Below are 23,644 nucleotides of genomic sequence, written 5' to 3'. Positions count from 1 at the left end.
AATTTTGGGGTCAATCGGCGGCCAGCAAAAATAGATCAAAGGATATATTTTAGCTATAAAGTCCGTAAAACACGGACCAAAGATTTATTTTGTAACTACCTTTCACCAATGCAAGTTCTTCATAGCATTACCTAAGCTGCGGTGGCCGGGTGATAAGGTCTCGGCTTGTGAGCCGTAGGGTTTCAGGTTCGAGACCCGATTCCACAGAAGAATCATTGTGAAAGGGGGTCTGTTGCACTATAAATCCGTCACGCCAAACGTCCTCCCGCTGGTGTGGTGTGCCGTGGAAAGGGGGTGCCAGCTCAGATGCCATCCTCGTCATCTGACCACGGTTCAAAATTACAAGATCCGTCCCAAAATAGCCCTAGTGTTGCTTAACAACGGGACGTTAATATAACTAAACTAAAACTAAAATCATAGCATTACCCATTACAATTGGATGCGGAGGAAGGAAACCACTACCACTCATTTAAAAAATGTCTATCATGTAAAACATCAAAAATAACGAATTCAAACTAACAAAGATAATTATTTTATTAACATTTCAAACTGTGAATAATTATTAGATAACATTATAATCAGATATTATTATAGTTAGTTAGTCAATATCAGATTGTGCAAAAAGTAATAATATATGCATACCAATAAAAATGACAAAAGGCACATGAGTATGTTGCCAATGTGTTTACACTCTGTCAATGTTCCCAAAATGAGATACATAAAAAAAATTTACATGCTTAATTATCACGCAAATTCGTTTCCTGAATGAAGACTGATAGTTACACTGGACAACTATATTTAATAAAATTTAGAATTACTTATATCGTAGACTAAAATTAATATCATAGCTAAATTAAATCATTACAAAAAATTGTTTCCAATTTTTGAAGGTGAAAGGCACTCTAGAATATCACAGTCGGAATAGAATATGTGAACGAATAATGATCAAAGACACTACACACACACACATATAAACATACAAGATCATACTTTAAATCAGTATCCTCATGTGAGTATTATTAATAATAATTGTTAAACTGATTAATCGATTTATCACTCTTATCGTAACATATATTACATAAGTAATGCATGATTAAAATTGGAGAGACTCTGACAATTGAGATTTTTACGATTTGATTACAAAATTGAGATTTACTTCAACGATATCTTTGAAAAGAAGCTTTCCAGTTTCCCAGGAATTCTTTGTTACCAAGCAATCATTTTATAACTGAAAATTTTGTAAGAACGCAATGCTTGTAACACAAACGTAAATCTTAGACTTTCCTAATAAAATCATAACTACAAACATTAAAATAGTATCTAACATAACATTATGTGTTTTTTTTTTTCTTCAAAATATATTTAGTTTCACTGCTATTGCAATATCTGTGGATTAAAATTTTCAGTCATACGACAAAAATATAACCATAGATTCAAATAGAAAGGTATATTCTCTCCGGAGAAACAGCAGAGAAAAATATTGTGCCAACAATTCTTATTTGAGTCGTTATTCAGTCGCAGATAAATTATTTGAAACATTCTATCGATTTATATTCGAATTAGATATCGTCATTTCAAAGATTCACAAGCGGAAAAAAAAGACGAAGAAAAAGAATATTTTCAATGGAACTTTAAGATATGATGCAGCTGTGTTGTTGTTTCAAATGGTACTTGTCATAGACAAACTCACTGACTTTAGAAATCAGTGAATTTAAGACAAGAGTGCCTCTCTTGTCTTTCAGTAGCGCCATCTAGGGCCAAGAGTACTACTTAGCTACCCACACGTCACAATCCTTTTTACGGGGCGGACTTCATAATTATGCATTTCATTCACTCATCCACAGATCGTAATTTAGACCTGAATGAGGGAACGATCACCCCTGATCCAGTACCCCAGTGATATTACTCTCGACATGGAGAGCTTTGTGACCACGACGGATTTATATATGTGCGCTAGCCACCACGCGCACGAAGGGTCTTCGGCCGGTGGGTTCGAATTCGCAGCCCAAGGGACGCGAATCCAACTCCCTATCAACGAGGCTATCCAGGCCCTTTGTGATGCAGCTGTTACATTGCTTAATACTGTAGTATTCGAAAAGTTAAAAATGCGTTAGAAATTATTTTAAATACACCTGGAAAGTATATAAATCTAATTAAAAAGATTTTAATGTTTTTTAATAAAACTTTCAATATAAAAGCAAGTTTTTGAAATTATAATAGAACAAGTAAAATTTAAAAAAAAAAGCGATAACTGTAGATTAATAGCGTTCTGGTAACACAAAGTGCATATTGTTTAATACTGAAACATTTTAGATTACTTACGAAGTACATTTGAAAAACAGACCACCTCAAGTACATTAAATACATGGAGAGCTTTGAGACCACCATGAATTTATACGTGCGCCACCCAGCACAATCACGAACGGTCTTCGGCCGATGGGTTCGAAATCACAACCCAAGGGACGCAAAGACGAATCGTATTCCCATGTGCATCCAATTACTAAATTTTTAACTTTAAATCTACAATTAAGTGAAGGTATTAAATAATTTAAAATGTAAAAATCATTAAAAATGCGTCAGTATCTTTAAATCTCCTTATAGTATTATAAAAATTAAAATGGCATTAAATGTCCAAGATAGGATGTGTCATCTAATCAGGAAGTTAATTAAATTCGTATGCCAAGTTTTAAAGTAGATGTAAAAATCTAAATTTGAGAAAACAGTGTCGAATTCATTGTCGAATTTAAAACACTTAAATGATCCAAATACCAATAAGGTGAGACTTCATTTTGTTGAAAGAGTGAATTGAACTCAAGTAGTTGTGAAATAATTTTATTCCCAACATGTCCATATAATTTCTACCTGTTTCCGTTTTTCTGAATAAAAGGTGTTAAACATTTTTTATTGTGACATGGCACAGAAGTATTCACTTTTTGTGAATTCCTCTACAACTACATAATGCCACTCTCTAAAATAGTGACTATTTAGTTTCCTGTGAAGTTTTCCTGATACATGGAATGTTGCTTTTATGAAAATATCGATTTCTTGACGAAATCAGTTGTATTTTCAATGCTTCTTGCGTGAGAATTCAGATGTCTAACCAAGGATTTCTGTTTTATTTTAAATACTGAAGCAATTGTAAACGTTGTTTCATAAATTTTTCTGTACCACTTTCTTCGGAATTCAAAAGTTCAAGAATTTAGAATATTTTATTAAACATAATATAAATACTAATGCATAAAAAATGAAGTAAAATGTTCTAAATTCTTGAATTTAGAACATTCTTACAAAACAATTCTTGAATTTTTAAAATATGCAGTATATATGCTTTTATCTGTCTATGATAAAAATAGCAACAATATTCGCATGATATTTCTACATTTATGGCAGATAAATTTCATGAGGATAAGATATAATAATTGTAGAAGAAATGAATGAGGAAATTAAAAAAAACCATCATAAGAGATACACTATAGAAGTAATTCTTCATAATTTTAATTTAAAGATTGCTTCAGAATTTGCATCCTGAATGTCAGTAATGATGGCGATAGGAGGCAGCAAATCTCACAATATTTCTACATTGATTGTGTAGATAGTTTATAATCATAGGGTTGAAATAGTAAGAAAATATTGCTCTTTCGAGTGAAAAATATCAAACAAAATATAAAACTCTCTCTCACACACAAACCATACACCGAACAAGATAAATAATTACGCAAATATAAAAAGAAATGAATGGGAAACTGCCTTGAAATACGTCAAATATTTTCACAATATGACCAAAGCTTTCTTCTTCATGTGTTTTGATATACAGTGGGTAAAAAGAGTTTCCTGACGGGAGACTAAAATAAAAATAAACTAGCATAATTTCTAATCTTTGCTTTTTATCTTTATAAACTACTTATATAATGTTAATATGAGTCTTTAAAAGGGAGTTTCATAATAAATTTCTCTTTTTTACAAAACTCAGCAAGTCTGTTTGCAATTTTTAAGAAAAATGACGAAGTATCATGCAAAAAAAGTTTCCGTAAGCAATATGCAAATTCCTCCCGACTTTCTCTACAGCTAATCCACAGTAAATATTCGAAGTTTGATGGTTTGTTAGAGTGAAGAATACGGCATAACAACAGTTATTTAATTCCAATGTTTCGCAGATCGTCTTAAAAATGAAAATTCAGAAATCCATTCGAGAGTTAGTGATTCGGTTGCGAAAAAATGGATTATTTATGAAAAAAAAATCCGTGAAATGACTTACAAACCAAAGTCTACAGTGTAGTATATAATTGAAAGATGCCGTATGTGTAAACGTTTGAGGATAGAGATCGATCCGGAAGAACTTCGAAGTTAAATCGCTTGCACAAAAGAAATATCATGTGTAAGGTGCAAGATAATCCCACGTATTAGTGCACCTCAACTTGCAGCTGATTTAACGGTTGATTACATTAAATTCGCATCTTAAATTGTAAGAAATGTCATTTAAAAAAAGGTTATAATGGATGTGGGGCCCATAAGAAGCCTGTTATAAGTCTCTGCTACAGAAAAAGCGTCTCGAGTTTACGAAGAAGTATATAAGCAAGTCTCTATCTTTTTGGGAATCGATCTTTTTTAGTGATGAATCAAAATTTAATATCCGTGGGTCAGATGGTCGAGTTATGATCTGGAGGGAATCAAAACAGCATACGTTACTTAAGAATTTATGTGGAACTGTGAAGTATTGTGAGGGTTGGAATATGGTATGGGGGTGTATAAGTGCTGCTGGTGTCGGAATTTATGTTTTATAAATAGAAATATGGATAGGTACATATATCTTGACATTCTAAAACAAAATGTTTTAACCAATGCAGATAAACTGTTCCTTGGAATGAACTTTACTTTTCAACAGGACAACGATCCTAAGCACACCTCCAAGATTTGTCAAGAGTAATGTCTCTATTATGTTAAAAAACAACTTCATAGCCCTCCCCAGTCTCCCGATTTAATCCTTATAGGACATTTATTGGAAGAAATCGGTCGTGAACTAAAAAAACTATGACACAAAGAACAAGGTTGAACTCAAAAGGGCCAATTAAGACATTTGGAGTAGTATTTCTTCAGAAACAACAACAACAACAACAACAACAAAAACTGATGGTTATGCCACAACATTTGAGAGAAATGATAAAGTCCAAAGGAAGGCCTACTGATCATTAAATACAAGTTAGTCAGTATGAAAAAGGTTTTTCATGTACTATATAAATACCGTACGGAAACTTTTTTGTTCCTTATTAGTGGCATTTTTTTATTCCTTCAATTTAAGTATTTAATTTTCTTCATAGTTTTTCCCTTATAATATTCATAAATAATAAATGGAATTGTGTTAAACCAATTTTAAAATTTTCATTTTCATAACAAAGTATTTTGTGCCAAAAATTAAACTTTTATTAACAGTCATAGCTGCTTACGGAAATTTTTTTTACCCACTGTATTTGTTACCGCATGACTCGCCTATAATTGCCATCCACTTATTACTTCCGTATCTCAGGTTCGAATCATGACAACGAAAGTGTATAAGTTTCGTAATTTCCATTTCAAAGTAATTATTATATAATTATTACAAAGTAATTACTCCAAAGTAATTATTATGCAAAGTAATTATTGTTAATGGTAAAATGCAATAAAACCAGCAGTAATCCTACACAGATTGATAATCGATGGTCATAACGTTAAAATTACAAAAGAAAAAAAAATAGTTGAGTTAAAACCATCAATTGGCATATCAATGAATTCCTTATTCAAATGCAAAAGAATAAAAAGATTTGTCAACTCCTTGCTTCAAGTAGAAGGCTAATATTAAGCCAAAAAAAAAAAAAAAAGATCGTTGTATAGCTATTTCCTCCAGATAATGAATTGCAAATTTAACCACTACTGTTTTCAACGGGTGGTGATATTTCAAATGCAGACAAGAATCGGATATTACACATTAAAATTAGATGCATTCACAAAAATGAATGTATTTTTTATAGGGATGTAGGAATAAAATTTTTTATTAGAGAGTATGAAGAAAGTTTTGAGAATCCTATCCCACGGTTTAAAAACACAATAGAAGGACTTCGCTTAGGACAGTTGAATAAAAATTAACTGATTTAAATTTTTATATATTGGTTGAATAGATCGGATCTGTTCTTGATATAGCTATAGTGATGATGCAATATTTAAATTATTTATAGAAAATTTAACATTATTATATATTTATAAATGAAACATGGAAGCAACGTCATTGTTAAAAATTTTGATTTTGATGTATGATGAATCTTCAATTGCCACACCTCTCAGAGTCCGAATTAGACATTTTTGGAATTATGTCTGAAGGTAATCACATTCTGTCGGATATTATGCTCAACAACCGAATAATGCAACAAGCTAGAAAAATGTAAATTGGTTTGGAGATCTTCATAAAAAATGCAGATTTTTTACCATATTTAGGATTGAAAATGATAAAATCCTAGTTTAGTGGACCCCATATATCGCCAAGGGGGCCATCAGTACAAAGTCGCCAATGAATATGGCTGACCATATAAACAAAACTGAGAAAAAATTACAGTTATCCACTATTTTTACTAAAGTTATGAGATTTATTGACTAGATCGTTTTATCAAAGAAAACGCTTTTTTTTTTAATCTTTATGAGTCACAATTGCTGAATCTCATTTGAATTCTGAAATAACAAACTTTTGTACATCGGCTGAGCAAGTCTGTACTTTAGACAGTAAAATTCGAACTAAAGATGCTTTGTAGTTTCTCTTATTTAAGGATTCTAAAACTAACAAGAACCATTTGTAAACCGTTTGTAATAGCTTCGCAACTAAAAATTGTAGCTTTTCTAAAAAAAAAAAAAAGTTGAAGATATATACTTACTCGGTTCAACTAATTCTTCATTTGAGCTGAAAATAATTTCCATTAACAAACAAAAAAAAAAACAGAGCTTTTCATGTATGCAAACATCATTATGTCGGCGCCATCCGATGTCCGACTACCCCAATAATGAGCTATCGGATTATCGAACACACAAATTTATAGAATAATTACTGCAAATCCACGAATAAAACAAATGACAAAGATATATATTAGAATGGTAAGATATTAATTAATCATTAAAAGATAAATTAAGAGATAAAGACAAACGATTCAAAATGTTCAAGCAGATGTTTTTACTTTTTTTTTTATTTTCTGCACCAATAAATTCATATACAGACGATTTTAATTAGAATAACATAATTCGGTAAAAATTGCAAAAGAATAAAGATTATAATAGTTCAATTTAAAAATAACATTGAATGTTTTATTAGCAGTAAAAATACTTTCAATTATAAAATGTAATTTTTAATTAAATTTTTAAGGGTGTTTATTTGCCAGTTACTTTTAATTTCCATTTCTTACAAAACTGCTATAATAAATGCACAACTCAACAAGTGAAAATATTGTAAACAAATCGGTATTAGTGTTAATAGGAAAACTATTCCATTTGCTTTTTTGGGTTACCATATTAGCGACAAACTCGGGATTACATTAAATTAGGATTCAAACATAAAAACGTTCAAGAGACGTTAGCTTATCCATTACTTATGAAATCGATAATTTGTCAACGGAAGCAGCTTGATGATTGAAATTTAACATCTTTATTTTTATCACTAGATTGGAAAATGTGATCACTAGATTCGAAAGTCTCACAAAACGAGTCATACATAGTTAAAAAGTACTTTATTTATAAAATTTAAATGTAAATATGATGAATAACAATGTAATATAAACAGATAATTACAACAAAAGCACTAAATAAGCACACAACGCTATGTGAACTCTATAATGCTGCATATTATCTGTCGTATAAAATAAATGATAAAATATAACATATTTACTTGTAAGACTAAAATTATACTAAACAAATCAATTAAAGAAATTATAAACCAAATCCGAGACATTGAAAGTCCTTATGATGTTTTATATGTTTTTTTTTATGAGTATACAATTTAAGTACTATTCAATAAAAATTTAGCATAAATGAAAAAAAATTTCAATCTTTTTATTTGTTTGTAAAGAAAATAAATGTATATAATTCCTTTTCGAAGATATTTCACAACTTCTGCTGGTAGCTCAAATCCTTATGATTTTTTTAAAAATAATAGATTTATTAAATCCTTCTTATCACAAATATATTTTTAAAAACTATGCTAAAATTCTTTTCCAATAAAATTCCAATATCAACTGACTTAACTAAAACATTTTTCTAAAATGTCTTTGACGTTAAGAAAGCAATGCATACCAAGCTTAAACTTGAAGAAGATACCTTTTATTCTATCTTGGAATATCTTAAAACCAACAGAATCGTATCATTCTAATTTCATTTGGTTATTTATGCAATTTTTCTTCCAAATATATGCACAATAATTATGAAGTTCAGAAGTTCGCATTTAAGGAAAATAGTTGTATATATATATCTAAAAACTGCAATCTATATTTTTCTTACAATAAACTGGGAATCTACAATTTTTGTACATTTCAACAAGGCGCTTAATCATTTTAAAATACTTAGATTGATGAAAAATCTGTATTACTTTTTCAGTAAAAAATTTGAATATATCTGAGATTTTAACAACAGTAATAATGCGTTATAAAATCGTTGCAGAATCCATACTACTTTCTGAATGACAATTTCGAATAAATATGGAGACTTTAACAACCAACGAATTATAAGGATAGATTCTGGGTCTTGCATACTGTATGATTCGAGCAACAGATTCATGCAGTTCTGAATCGGGTAGCATTCTGTCTCTTTTAAAATGTTCCGAATAGAAAGGATGGGGATGATTACCATCAAAATAGGATACTGTTATAACCACCTCAACGTGGCGATTCGTAGAATCCTTTCTTCTTAGAGCAAGAGATCTGAACACACAGTTGTTGTCAAACTGCCTCTCAAAGATCATTTCAAACCTCCACGAAGTTGTAAAACGGTCACAGCTAGTGTGATAATCATCTACAAAGGACCTTACTTGTTTGGCATCGAGTTCAGGTATAGAGAACATATAGTAAAGTTTGTGCTCTTCAGATGAATCAGCAATAATTCGAATACCTTGATTATGGATGTCGGTCATATTTGCAATCTATCTGTTGATGAAGTATACGATAATGTATTGCAGTTTGACAAGGAGGAGGTAATATCCAAAGAATACAATTTCCCGAAAGAAGGTTACAGTTGTGAATAGTGAAATAGAGGGCGCTACATGCCCACAACTTCTGCTTACATGCTGAGTTGTTCGACTACTTCAGTCGGCCATCATTCGGCAAAATGAATTGGCAAACATTTCGAATACCTTGATTATGGATGTCGGCCATATTTGCAATCTATCTGTTGACGAAGTATAGGATAACTTATTGCAATATGACAAGAAGTGGATAATACCTAAAGAATACAATTTCAAGAAATAAGGTTATAGTTGTGAGTAGTGAGATAGAGGGCGCTGTATACCCAACACTTCTGTTCACATGTTCGATTACTGCAGTCTCGCAAAATACGGCAAAATTAATTGGCGGAAAATTCCAATACCTTGATTATAGATGTCGGTCATAATTGTAATCTCTCTTTTGAGGAAGTATAACATTGAAATGATTATTGCAGTATGACAGGAAGTGGTAATATCCAAAGAATACAATTTCAGGAAAGCAGGTTATAATTGTGAATAGTGAAATAGAGGGCGCTGCATGCCCACAACTTCTGCTCACAAGCACAGTTTTTCGATTACTTCAGCCAGCCATTATTGGGCAAGCGAAACTTCTAGAAATAAATATGATGCTGCGTGATGCTAAAATCACCTTCCAGGATTGGGCGCATGATAGTTTGCAGCAACATGTGTCAGGACTTCTATTAATAAGTTACCATTTACAATACAATTTTATGAAAAATAGTTAAAGCTGTAAAAGTGTGAATGGAGGAATAGAAGTTGCTGCATGCCTATAACTTCTGCTCACCTACACAGTTCGATTCCTTCAGATGACCATCATTCGGTAAGCTGAGGTCCTAGAAATAAAGATGGCGCAACATGTTGCTAAAAGCGCCTTCTTGGATTGAACGCATGATTGCAACACCGTGTGCTGGGATTTTTACGTACAAGCTACCAATATAAAGAGTCTTACAGTTGCATTTGTAGATGTCCAGTGGTTGTATATCTTTCATACGGACATCAAAAGAAGGCTCGGACATTCGTACGAAGTCATTCGTTTGTAGTGTCGCACGGCAATATGGAACCAGTCCATTTATTACCGTTAATCACGAAATATATTTTTACGTCTGCTTTTTTGGGACTAACAGACTGGAGTAAGACAATACTACTATCGATGCATCGATTTCTTTTACACCATCGACTGACCCATTTAGACTATGGATTAGAGTTGATGTGAATTTTCACCACAACGTGTAATAGGAAGATTCGAACGCTTGCTTTAAGGCCCGACTTATCGAGTAGTTCTGTCTTTACATATATCTGAACATGTTTCGTGAATTAAATGAGATTTTAATCTAGAAAAAAGGCGAATGCGATGGACTAATTGCGGTATTTCATGAAAACTGCTATTCCAACCACTATTCACCACTGGATCAAAAACAAAATAAAGAACAAACTTGGATTTCTCTTATTCCTTTTTTTTGAAGGGAAAGCAAATAAGAGTCTGCATAAGATGACGAAAATACAAGTGAAATGGGGATTGTAGTTGAAATATGGACTTTTAAAGAGACTATTTATCAATCAATGCTTCTTCTCAACTTGTTTCACGTAAGTAGTTGAAACATTGAGTATCTTCTGTGGTAATGTAATGATGATAAAATAATATATATTGATTTATCTTTTGATATTCTTATTTTATCTTATTTATCAATTTCCGATCAATTGTTGCATCGCTAAACTACGCTTGCGACGTTTCTTAAAAAATTTAAATCGTTTCCATTTACTATTGGCGATCTTCCTAAAAAATTAGAATAATTAATTGAAAATAGCATTATATTGAACAAAAATTATTGTGACTGTTTAAATTTGTAAGTACAAAAAAAAAAAAAAAAAAAAAAAATAAGGCCCGAATCTCTATAAACATTAACTAAATATATAAAATATTTTTTAAAAATAGTAAGTTGCGATTTCAAATTGATTCTATTTTAATAGATTCAATTATGCAATTTATGTTTATTCAGATGTCATTTAAATACTTTGTGATGATCAATCCCCTCAAAAATTAAATATTTTTGGTTTCTGACGCATCGTATCCTATTGCAGGATCTCATGCCAAAAATCATCAAATAAAATCTCTCCAAAAATGATTATGTCATATGTAATTTGGATAGTAAAAACTTATGTCAAAAAATTAAAAATTCTGAAATTAACATTAAAAAATGGATAGTAATCTGTTATCTTCTTCATCATGACATACCAATATTAAAATATTTGCTTCCTGACAATTTAGCAGGAACTACTCGATACTCTCGGTCCAAATTCAATTTAGCAATTATGCATTGCTAGAATTGAATTTGGACCGGGATTGGTTGGGCGCTGGATTCGCATCCCTTGGGTTGAGAGCTTGAATCCCGCCGGCCGAAGACTCTCCGGGCGTGTGGTGGCTGGCGCACGTATAAATCTGTCGTGGTCACAAAGTCCTCCATGTCGAGAGTAATACCACTGGGGGGTACTGGATCAGGGGTGAGCGTTCTCTGATTCAGATCTAAATTATGAGCTGTAGATGAGTGAATGTAATGCATGAATGAAATCTACCCCGGAAAAAGGGTTGTGAGATGTGTGTAGCTAAGTCGTACTCTTGGCCCTAGAGGGCGCTACTGAAAAAACAAGAGATGCACCCTTGGCTTAAAATCACTGACTTCTAAAGTCAGTGGGCTTGTCTATGACAAGTGCCATTAGAAACAACAACAACAACAGAACTAAGTAATCTTGAAATATAACTATAGTTTTGTTTTAATTCCTAAATATTGGTGAGTTTCTGCTATCATGCCGCTCTGATAACTCAGTTTCTAACAATAGGCCAAAAACAACCTATTCTTCAGAATAATAAGTCGGTCGTGACATAAGAATGCAAATGACAGATAATTCTTGCAATTTTAATGCATGCTGTCTTTTGATTTTGAACATCATCGCTTCGAGGAAATTTGGAGATTTCATTGCCTACAGGTGATGACATTATCTATGTCTTACTGACAGATATAAAAGTTAATTACAAAATAATAATGGTTTTATGACTCGCCATAATTTATAAATGCATTTCAGCCGTTGAAATTAAAATTGCCGCCGGAATGAAAGAAAATGTTTCTTTCTGTTTTTTTGAATAATTGAAAAATCTTTTGTATGTTTTCCTTTAGAACACATCTGTACTACAATCCAGTATTCCGTAGAAACGTTGTATTCTATTCCATATTTGTAAAATAAAAAGTGATGATGATAATATGTTTCTAGATCAAATCCAATGTATAAAATCTGAATTGGTTTTGGTCTTTCCAATTCTTAATTTTATTATAATTTCATCCTTTCTGATGCCTTCTTAATACGGCTATATTTTGTTTTCCGTTTTGGTTGTTAAATGATACTTGGTACTTCAAAGAGGGGGAAAAAAGGCTATCTTTTATTCCATAACCATAATGATGGTCGTTATGACCACACATATTCGTATTTATATGAACATGTTCTCTGGCATGATTCCATTCTCGTCCATACCTATCATTCGGGTCTTCTATTTAGATGACTATTTCTCTATTTTAAACAACAAATTGTAGAGAAAAGATAATCTAATTTTATAACAGGCATGAGTCACAAGTGTGAGCCAAATGGCCTCAGTGACCTCCAAAATGATTATACAGGAAACACGGAGACATAATGCCATCACTTATAAAATCAGACTGATTCATCTGTCAAACTGGACCGAGATCTGAGTTTTCTGGAATAGTATCGTATTCTAGATATCAAGAGATTTTCGTGTAAATAAATAGAGTGAAATCTTCAAGGAATATCTGTAGAGCAAACTGATAGAATATTTCTCGGTTGTATTTTCATGCAGAAACAATATTTTCTCATTTATTCTAATTTAATGCCACTTGAAATACATTCTTTAGTATGAGGATTTTTCATTGCATAAGAAATTATATTTAACACGTTGACTGCCGCTTTGAACTTCTCGCAATGTAATTTATATGGCCCGCCGGCCACCGGTGATCACGGTAGTCAAGGTGTTATTAATTATAAATCCTTAGTATTGAGCGGATGTGGAGGAATTCTTTTGATTCCAGAAGCATATGTGATTGAATTAAATTATAAATTATTGGTTATTATACAAAATATATGAAAGTGTGCATTCTAGTTTTCAACTGTCGTATCTTGAATTGTACTCATTAAAATATTCTTTGTATTAAATAGGAGATGGTTGTGATCTGGTATTATAATCTCGACCATGGGGCTACATTCAACCAGGTTCGTAATCAAATTCCGTCAAAGAACTCTTGAAAGTAGGTGTGATATGTGCAAAATCCTTTAGGCTCCATAGACCCTCTCGTGCCTGTGCGATATAAAAATATAGAGAGCCGGCGACCTAGGTATAGTTCCATGCTCTGACCACTGCTCAAAATTTAAGAAACAATCCTCATGATGCTTGAAAAACGGCAAGTAAATGCAATTAAAACTTAAAAGATTTGGTGAAATTCTCTACATATTATGTAAGTAATATTGTATCTTTTAATATTGCATTGCTCCGTAGGGAAACGCCTCCTTCATGTGTGACGGTTTTCAAAATACAGGGGTACCCTAGGGATCCGGTCTGCCTTCCAGATTCTACTCCTCTAAAGCTGATTTATTTATTCTTTCCCTCGACGGCAAGCGAGAGAGCTCTCCATGAGAAGTTGCTGCCACTCTGTTTGCTTCTCATGGACAGCCAAAAACCCCACTTGTTAGCCGTGCGTGACGACCCATTAGACGGGTGGTGCATTGTGGTCTCCGGTGTATCAATTGGCCGGTAGCTAGCCACCTCAGTTGTTAGTCTGCTTAGGAAGAAGCGAAGGGGTCATTTCTTGGGATTGGTGTTAAGGGTGGTCACCGTCTCCGGGAATGATTCTGAGCGCATAGGTTTACCAGGTCCAGTTATAGGTCCAGTTTACCGACAAATTGCCGGTAAACTGGACAAACTTCAAAGCACCCCAGAAAACCGCAAGAGGGGTCGAAAGGGGAATGCATGACCCGTCTGCCGTCTGGACCGGTCGTGGGACCGCCGCTTAAGGTAAGCGCTGAGACAGGGAATGACCAGAACCGGTGGCTGCCTTTCCTTGTTAGGCTCCGTGGTGGGTAGTGCTGTCGGGTCTGAAGTTTAAACAATGTCATATGGGTAACGAAAGCTTTGTCCTTTCAGTGGGCAACAAGATGCTACTAACATTTCCTCTGCGTCATTTCCAAAGTTTTCATTACTAAACGCTTGTCCGTGAAAAAAGTTTTCATGGCATTTCGTCATTTTTACTTGAAAAATCTTTGTTGGTGAAGTCAAATAAATTAAAAAACTTAAATCAGGAGATTTACTTGTAAAGGCCGCAACTGAAAGCAATCCCAAAAAATAATAAAACTGAAATTAATGTCTACAATATCTTTATCTGTTAACCCTCATCAAACGCTAGCTTTTTCAAAAGGTGTTATTACTTGTGGAGAATGTTTCATATACCTGAAGAGGAAATCGCTGAAAAACTTGCAAGTTAGGGCTTCAGCCCTGTGCGGCGCATAACCTTACGAAAAGATAGCCAGCTTCTAAATGCGAAGCATATTGTGTTTACATTCAGAAATCATGATATACCAGAATATATAAAAGTAGGATACATGCATCGGTCTGTTATGTCTTATATCCCGAACTCTTTACTATGTTTCAAGTGCCAGAGTTTTGGGCATTAACAGACTTTCGGCCAAGTGACACAGACATGCGCCCGTTGTGCTGAAGTAGGCTACGAAATTACTGGATGCACTGCAAAGGAGAGATATGTCGACTGTAGAAGCGACCGTCCTTCTTTTTCTAGAAACTGTATGGCTTGGAAATTTGAAAATGAAATCCTCGCAACAAAAGTAAAGAAGCAAATTACATATACAGAGGCCCGGAGAAGGGTTGCATCAAAAGTACCTACTCCAGTCAATAGCTATGTTTCTGGTTCTTTGGATGAGATTAAAAAGGCAAACATTCAGAATATGCCAAATGAAAATATTATTCAGAAACAACGCTCCCAGTTCGTAAACACACACATACAATTTCTTATTTAGTTCCATTGATTGCACAAACTGAAATTCCTTCTACTTCCATTCAGAAATGTGATACTATTTCGACCTTCGGTGCAGTTCCCACTTTATAGGATTTAGCTGGTTATAAAACTTAACAAATCTCGTCTCTCTCCTTCTATGGAAGTAGACAATATTTCTCATTCAACACATGCTGTAAAAGTTGTCGCAAGTAGTAATGAAAGTCAGCCACCACATTTAAATTCTGACGCTCAGTCTAAGTCAAAAGACATCTCTCACCAAGATACTCACCATGAAATTGAAGCATCTACATCTAAAAATATCTTAGAATATAATCCAAATGAAATCATAGAAGACTTTTCTCCTGTTGTTTCAGAACAACAACTTACAATAAAAAAAGTTGAAGCAACTTTCAAACAAAATATGAATCAGAGCTCATTTCAGTGGGTGAATTTTAAAACCTTTCAGGCTAAAACATCAAATACTCCCGCCTATCACAGGTACTTAAAAAAGCACCATGTCAAAAGCCAGCAGTGATTTTCTTTAATAACCGTTCGAAGATTTATCTTTGTTAATTTGTTTTCGAATTTTTACTTCATTGAAATATTGAAGTTTGGAAATTCAATTAATACTGTTGGAACAATATTTAGCCTAAAACGAACTCAAAAAGGAGGCTAGGAAATTTTTATTGCTGGATTTTAATATGTTTTTACAAATAGGACGTTTTTTATTGTAAGTATTACTGTTTTATAATTTTAATTCTTTCACGGCGGAGAGCCCAAAAATGAATTACGCTATAGGCAGCCGGCGTGATGGTCCTGTTGATCAAAATTAAAAGCTTTTGGAGTGAAATTTAGTGCACCAAAGAAATTGTCTCGGATAGATGTCTGGTAATTCTTCAATGTTTTCAAAATCAGATTCCGAGCTACTTGGAAGTAGGTGTCTCTTGTATATATTTTGAATTTTACCTTTGAATCCAATTTCACCATACGTTTCAGACAGGTCAGAATTCGATGACAATTCTATATCATCGCAGCTCATATTCGTCGTCTATTTGCCCATGATCGGGACAAAATTTGTGGATAATTATATTTGATTATGTAAAAAAATCTCTGCACAAGAAGCGTGTAGTGCTAGCGTGTTGAAAACCAACGACTTAATGGACATTATTAGACAGTTATTGATAACAAATTGCCGTATTCCCACAAATTTATGGTAGTAATTTATCATTTTTTTATTTGTTATTTTTTCTCCATTTAATTATTTGTTTATTTAAATTTACAAAAGACTATAAATAAAACTAATCATAATTATCCCATAAAAAATCAATCCAAATCAGGTAAATCGAAACCCTAACGCACAAGAACGGAATAAAACAATTACTTATAAAAACGTTTTAGAAACCTTCTTAAGGGTAGGATATGTCACAAAAGGCTCTGTTCGTTCGGAGAGAGCAACTTTGCCTTCTGGCCTATAGGTGCTGTTCGCTCTGAGTGAGCATTTATAACGGAACGCCTAAAGGTGCTGTTCGCAGTGACAGGGTTAACAATTTTATTACATAGGGCCTTTACATGGAGCATTTGTTTGGTTCAATATTACCATATTTGACTATTGCGCCATTAAAATTCAATCCAATCCAATATTGTATTAGTACTTGAAATTTTTCAGGATTTATGAGTGGTACAGAGGTGTTTTAGCGTTAATTCGTAAAGTCTCTTCAAAATTACAAATAAAAGCTGATATTTATTACCCTCTCTTTATATGGCTTCCGCAAGAAATGCCGCATACATTGAAATTTGCAGTTTCTGAGTCTAACGTATAGAATAAAAATTATACTAAATTTTATCAATTGACAAATAATTATGCTTTAATATTTTAAAAATATCCTATTATCATCGAGAACACAAAACTGCATGAATTTTAGCAATTTAATGTACTATGAAATCAAGGTTATTTGATAATGAAAGTTCCTCATTATAAACGAAAAAAGTTTTTAAAAAAGTAATAACAAAAATCTAAGGATTAAATTTCTTCTGCTTCCATATCTAGACTGTTTATAAAAGAATAGTTAAGAAAGTAATAATAAGCACTTAAATTTTAAATTTTTTTTCATAACATAGAAAAATTAAATATTTAATGAAATCGCATTCACTTTTCTGTAGACATGACTACACGCTCTATTTTAATTATTATCTTCTGCATTCTTTTTCTAAAAGCACCATTTATTTTATTCTTTATATATTCAAATATTGTCTGCACGTTCATCAAAGAAAGTTTTGCATGTACATTTCCATTTCCCAAAATATTTCCATTTAATGACGCTGTAGAAATCTGCCGTCGTGTTTGAAAGATTAAATAGTTTGCTGAAATTCAAGCAATTGGCAGCTGGTCTATCTCTGTCTAAAAATTTTAAACGTCAGACGTGAGAAATGAGTCTTAGAATAGAGTTATTTGCAAATGGTACGATGCAACTTTTAATCAAGTATGCAGATATACCGGATAACTATCTATATCATCTTAAGGTATGACTGAAAACAACTTTCGTCACTAGTGATAAAAATAGTATTGAGCCAATTCCACAGAGGTTTATCCTTGCTTCAAAAGACATTAGTATTTGAAAAAAGTGCTAATATCTAAGCAGATTAGGAATTATATTAACATTATAATGTCTTTAAGGCAGCATTTTTATCCGTGAATATTGTGATTCAAAAAAATATAAAAATAAAGTTAGTGTTAAAACGCAGAGAATGAAATGTCTTTCAGGACAAATAAATGGATTTAGAACTTCCAACTTTGCAATGTAATTACTTGTTTAACCCTTTCTAGGGCCGTGGGAAGTATGCTTCCCACCAAATTTATCAATCTTTGTATAAAATTTTCTAGGTTGGCATAAGTTCTGACACATTTTTTTAGAAAGACAGAAATTTAGATGCTTTAGTTCTTTACCTCAATCAAAATGATGTGTCTTGATTTGTTACTTAATTATTAATTAATCAAATGAAATTTATCTAATAAGCTAAATGAATCCCTTTTCTTATTCTAATTTCAAGCCTAAAAATTTAACATAATATGACTAGAAAAAAAATGGGCCTTTAAAGGGTTAAAAGCTGGTGATAACTGGAAGATGTTTTTAAAAATTGAATTTGTCAAAATTTTAAAGTTTTTTTCTCTCTCAATTTGAACGATAACAATGTAACAGAAACACTGTTGCATCTTTTTAAAATTCAAAATATCAGCTTTTCAGTTACACCAATTTTAATTTCTTATATATATTTAATTTTTTTAAATTCAAAATTGAAATTAAATTTTTTTTTACTTTGTCTAATTTTTTATTCGTAGGCTTTTGCCAATATTAAAGCTATTATAAAAAAGACTTTAGCTCCAAATTAGGATATTCAATTTTACTTTTATTAAAATAATATCTTTAGGCTGACATTTCGTTCATGTCATAACATGCATCTTGAACAGTTATGACATGAACAGGTAACGATTGATGCAATCAAGGCAGAAACATTTCACCAAAAATATTGCTTCACAATGTTTTTTATGTAAATTTAGATTAAATTATCATGTTTAGTAAGGCTCAAGATTATAAGTGATATTTTTCCTTTTTCCTTTTTTCTTTATGTAATATGTAGAAAATATATATATTTAATCACCAAGGACTCTCTTTCGATATTCTTTTGATTATACTCATTTTATTCCGTATAGAGAAAAAATAATAAGGCAACGGCGTATTTTCAACACCTCATCCTCTCTTTCTTACTATAATCTTCTACGGTATAATCTTTTATATAATACTATATAAGACTATAATCTTCTACTGTACTAATAATGTTAACCCTTCAACCGGCTGGAACGTAGAAAGTCGCTCCAACGTGTCTCTTGAATACCGGCTGGAACGTAGGAAGTTGCTTTCCGAAAACTGTTTTGAACCCGGCTGGAACGTAGGAAGTTGCTTTCCGCAAACTGCTATTAACCCGGCTCCAACGTAGAAAGTCGTCAATGCTTTCCCCCTTAAATGCAATAAACGGGGTGGGTCATCTGCTTGTTAAGGTCATTTTGTGGTTTTCGCTGACAGTTAGAATTTGGGTGGTCCCTCCAATTAGGGGAACGAACTCCCGAAAAGGGGAAATAACGCTTTTCGTAAGAATTCGCGATTGCAGGATCGATTGGTGATATGAGCTGTATACTTCATTTCTGATTTGGATATTTCATTATTTCGCCACAAATTTAATATCCAAATGAAAACTATTATACTTATTAAAGGTAGGGAATCCCTCATATTTACATGTCATAATCATGTATAACAGTTAATGATTGTGATTAGTTCATAAAAAAGTACGTTTGAACTTTTAATAATACTTTTATTAAAATGCTGTAAAATATAAAAAAACAAATCCTTATATAAAATTTTTAAATTTATTTTCATCCCAATTATTAAGCGAGACAAATATTTATTTATAAATGTAATTTTAACTATTGTTTAAGCTTTGTATATAGATTTTGGCCAAGCATTTAATACGTAATGAAAGGCAAATTTGAAAATTTTTGGATCTAATTATTTATTTTTTACTGTTTAGAATGAGTTTTTAGTAAAAGCGTTTTTAATTTTTTTATAGACGTTTTTATTTAAAGTATCTTGATAAATGTAGTTACTATTATTCTCTTATACTGCTTAATATTATTTTTTATTTCACTATTTAAATACAAGCGTTGTTCACTGGTTTTTGCAAATCATATTTGTCTTTCGTTTTTTTTTGGGGGGGGGAGAGGGCTCAGGTTATAAAAAAAACCGCTTTTTTTATAAATATAAAAAATATTTTTTTAGAAATTATATCTTTAAAATATATAATTATATTATAAATATATATTTAAAATCTCTATAAAAAAATCAAAGCACATTGAAATGGGAGGAAGAGTTGTGTCTTGTGACGGGCTGTGAAAAGCGTAAATGAAAAAAATTACTTGGTAATAATAAGGACTATTAAAAAAATGGCATATGAAAGAAAGAAAATATATTTAATAAATGGAAAACATTTATTTATATTCTTCAAAATTGGATGATGTGTATGATATTGCTTTGAAGAATAGAATTAATGAATGTATCTGTGCAATTATAATTATTGCTTTGCAATAAAACAGCATTAACTATTTAATGAAATTAAATAAATGTATTAAAGGCTGATACGATTTCTAACTGTTTGAACGTATCACAAGGCTGTGGATTCAGAACTTTTTTTATCTATGGATCTCGGTTCCTTTCAATTGCTAGTATTCGGTAAGAAAATCCATGTGTTTCTCTATGTGAAAGTAGTTTTTCGGCTTGTTCGCATTGTTAAAAGAAGTTTTACGATCAAATCAAGCAGTAAAATGTCGGTAGGTTTAGTGCTTAAAGTTGCCCAAGTTACATTACAAAGAGAAGTGTTACATCTGGTGAACAACAGCCTATTCAAGGAAAATTAGTGTCTCAAAATGGGTTATATAGAACATGCGCCAGGCAGATTGTACAATAGAAGTACTTTTAATACGAATCTTGCATTGAAAGGGAGGATATTTTCCCTTGCTAGGCATTCAGCAAGACAAGAATTAATTCTTGAAAGAGGTTTTGAGTAGTTCTTTTAATCTTTACCATTCTTGAAATTTATGAGTCTTGGATTCAAAAGATTAATTCATCACTCCTGAAAGCGGTGTTCTTTTTATTAAGTTAACCTGGGTATTATGGCAATAATCTATGAAAAAAAAGTTTTTAAGCTTTGCTCTTTAATCAGTTTTAGATTTTATGTCAAACAAAGTGTGTGCTCTACTATTTTTGATTTTCATATCCATTAAAGTTTTTTTTCATAGAAGATTTAAAGACGTATTTCTTAATATATTCAATAATAAGTAATGACTAAAAAATAAAATAAAAAATTCGATTTCTCTGTTCACTAATACAATGCAAATGGATTTTCTTACTAAATTTGTTTATATTCTGGTTGAAATTCGGCTATTGATCAGATACTACTGAAGATTTTTTCCAATAGAAAAATTGCTTCCTTTAGGAAATTTATTTCTAATGCACTTCCTAAGGGCAATCCTAATAGCAATTTTCAAAAATGAGCTAAAAATGTTTCACCAATGCTTGATTCTGCACTTGAACTTTATCTAAAGTATAACAGAATTTTTAACAAAAGCATACCACTGAAAGATACTCAGCATTAAATAATTAGTTGGATCATATCTTGATATCAACAATGGAAAAAAATTAGGTTGAAATGATAGAAGCAACAATGAAGACAATTTAATTTCACTTCCATAATGAAATATATTGATGTAAAATATGCTTAAATTCGATAAATTAATATACAAATGTCAAATTAGTTAATTTACTTTTCTTCGAATTACCACGGAAAAATTTTAATTAAAATTTTTACTATGCTTTAAAAATTCATAATTTACGAAAATAGTAGCGTTTGGATTTTTAAAAAGCTATTTGTGAATATTATTTTTGCTTTGATAAAAAGTAGTTACAGATGATAAGAACATCATGAGACATTTAACATTATGAGAACATTTTAACATCATGAGACCACGATGAGTCATCTGTGACTAGACCACCAATAACTTTCTGCTTTATCACACCAACATGATTCTCCGACCTGTCTTTGCTAATTAATTCTATGATGTAACAATTCACGCTTATCTCTATTTTTCTTAAAAATATAAAATAACTTATATATATATATTATTTCTGATTTAGCACAACCTTCTTAATATGTAATGTCATTGTTAAGCAAATTTTCTCCCATCCAATTTTTGTGACCGGAGGATAAGATCATTTAAATGAAGAATTTCTGCCCTTCTTGCACAAACTGGAAAAATAAGGAACTGGTAAAATAATAAAATAATTACAGATTCATTAATATCTATAATTTGTTTTATTTTAATGAGTGTGCCAAAATTTGTAGCAAGTATTTTTATTGTTGCAATGAAATAAAAACCTTAATTTTCACTCACTGGTTTTAAACGTTATTGAAGTTATGATTACTTACTCTAGATTGTTTTTCATTTATTTTATTGTGCATCTACCTTTTGAAATTCACATGCAGCGAAATACCTTATAAATATTGCCAGTGAAATTCGTTTGAATTGTTCAGAAATGAAGAGCATGGAAGCAAGAGTCTGAAAGGGTAATTCTTAACTGTTGGACACATGCAGCTAAGTCTCATTTTTCGTAAATTATCTACGAGATAATTTACGAATTTTCATAAAAAATCATAATGTTGTAACTTAATAAAATGGGTACAGTTGAAATTTTGATTTCATTGATGGAGTTAGATGAAAGAAAGATTCTTCGCAATATTTAACGGCAGAGAAATGCTTGGATTTATGAAAATATTTCTGCACTGACTATAAGTCATTTTTACCAAGATTTGTGACAAAATTAGGAATGATATAAGAAATTGACATTCAAAATATTCACTTATTAAAAATATGAATGAAATGATGATTTTTATCAGATATAAGCCTCGTGAGTAAATGGATACACTATGTTTTCTTATTTTAGCATTAAAATTAACTTTAAAAATTTATTATTTCAACTTATTTTTTAATTATTTCAAAATAAGATAATTAGTCAAAAATATTCAAGTTAATAATATTTTCATCAACATATTATCATTAAAATATTCACCTACTATATATTGACAAAAGATTGTTTTATTATTTTTCAAAACTTAAAAAAAATGAAATGAAAAACAAAAATCAAAAAATAAACAAAAAATTTTTATAAATTTTTATTTATAATTTTCAATAACAGATTATAACAGATTTATATCCGAAATGAATGTAGTATTTTTAAATTAATAATAATTTTTTATAATTTATTTCAATCAGGGAGCTATAAATCATGCTATTTTCATTTCGAATACCAAATATGCGAGTAAAAGGCTTACAACTAAAAATTAGAAAAAACTTAAGTAAAATTCACTGAATGTCAGTAAAAAGAATGTATTATATTCGTAATGCAATTTGATGAATGATAATTCCTTTTAAATAATTTATTAAACAAATTTTTCTATTACTAATAAAAATTTATAAAATCATACTGCGGATTTTTTTTTAAATTTATTTTTGAACAAATTCTATTTTCTGCAAACATTACAGATTAAAAGAGAAGTTCTTAGTTCTCAGAGCGAAAACCAACTTCTTAGTTGAAAAACCGCATGGCAATTGCCCTGCGTCGACAGATTTATTACTTGATTGATCAGTCAGTCCTATTCAAAATCCCCGGTGTTTAGGGGGTGGCGATGGTCGAGACGCGGGAAAGTTTACCCCCTGTTGTTAATGGTCAGGGGAAAGCAAAAACATACCAGGCCG

Source organism: Argiope bruennichi, chromosome 10 (genome assembly GCF_947563725.1).
Source record: "Argiope bruennichi chromosome 10, qqArgBrue1.1, whole genome shotgun sequence".
NCBI classification, from domain to species: Eukaryota; Metazoa; Arthropoda; class Arachnida; order Araneae; family Araneidae; genus Argiope; species Argiope bruennichi.
The sequence above is the reverse complement of the archived record's forward strand: the minus strand, read 5'-3'. Positions refer to the sequence as shown.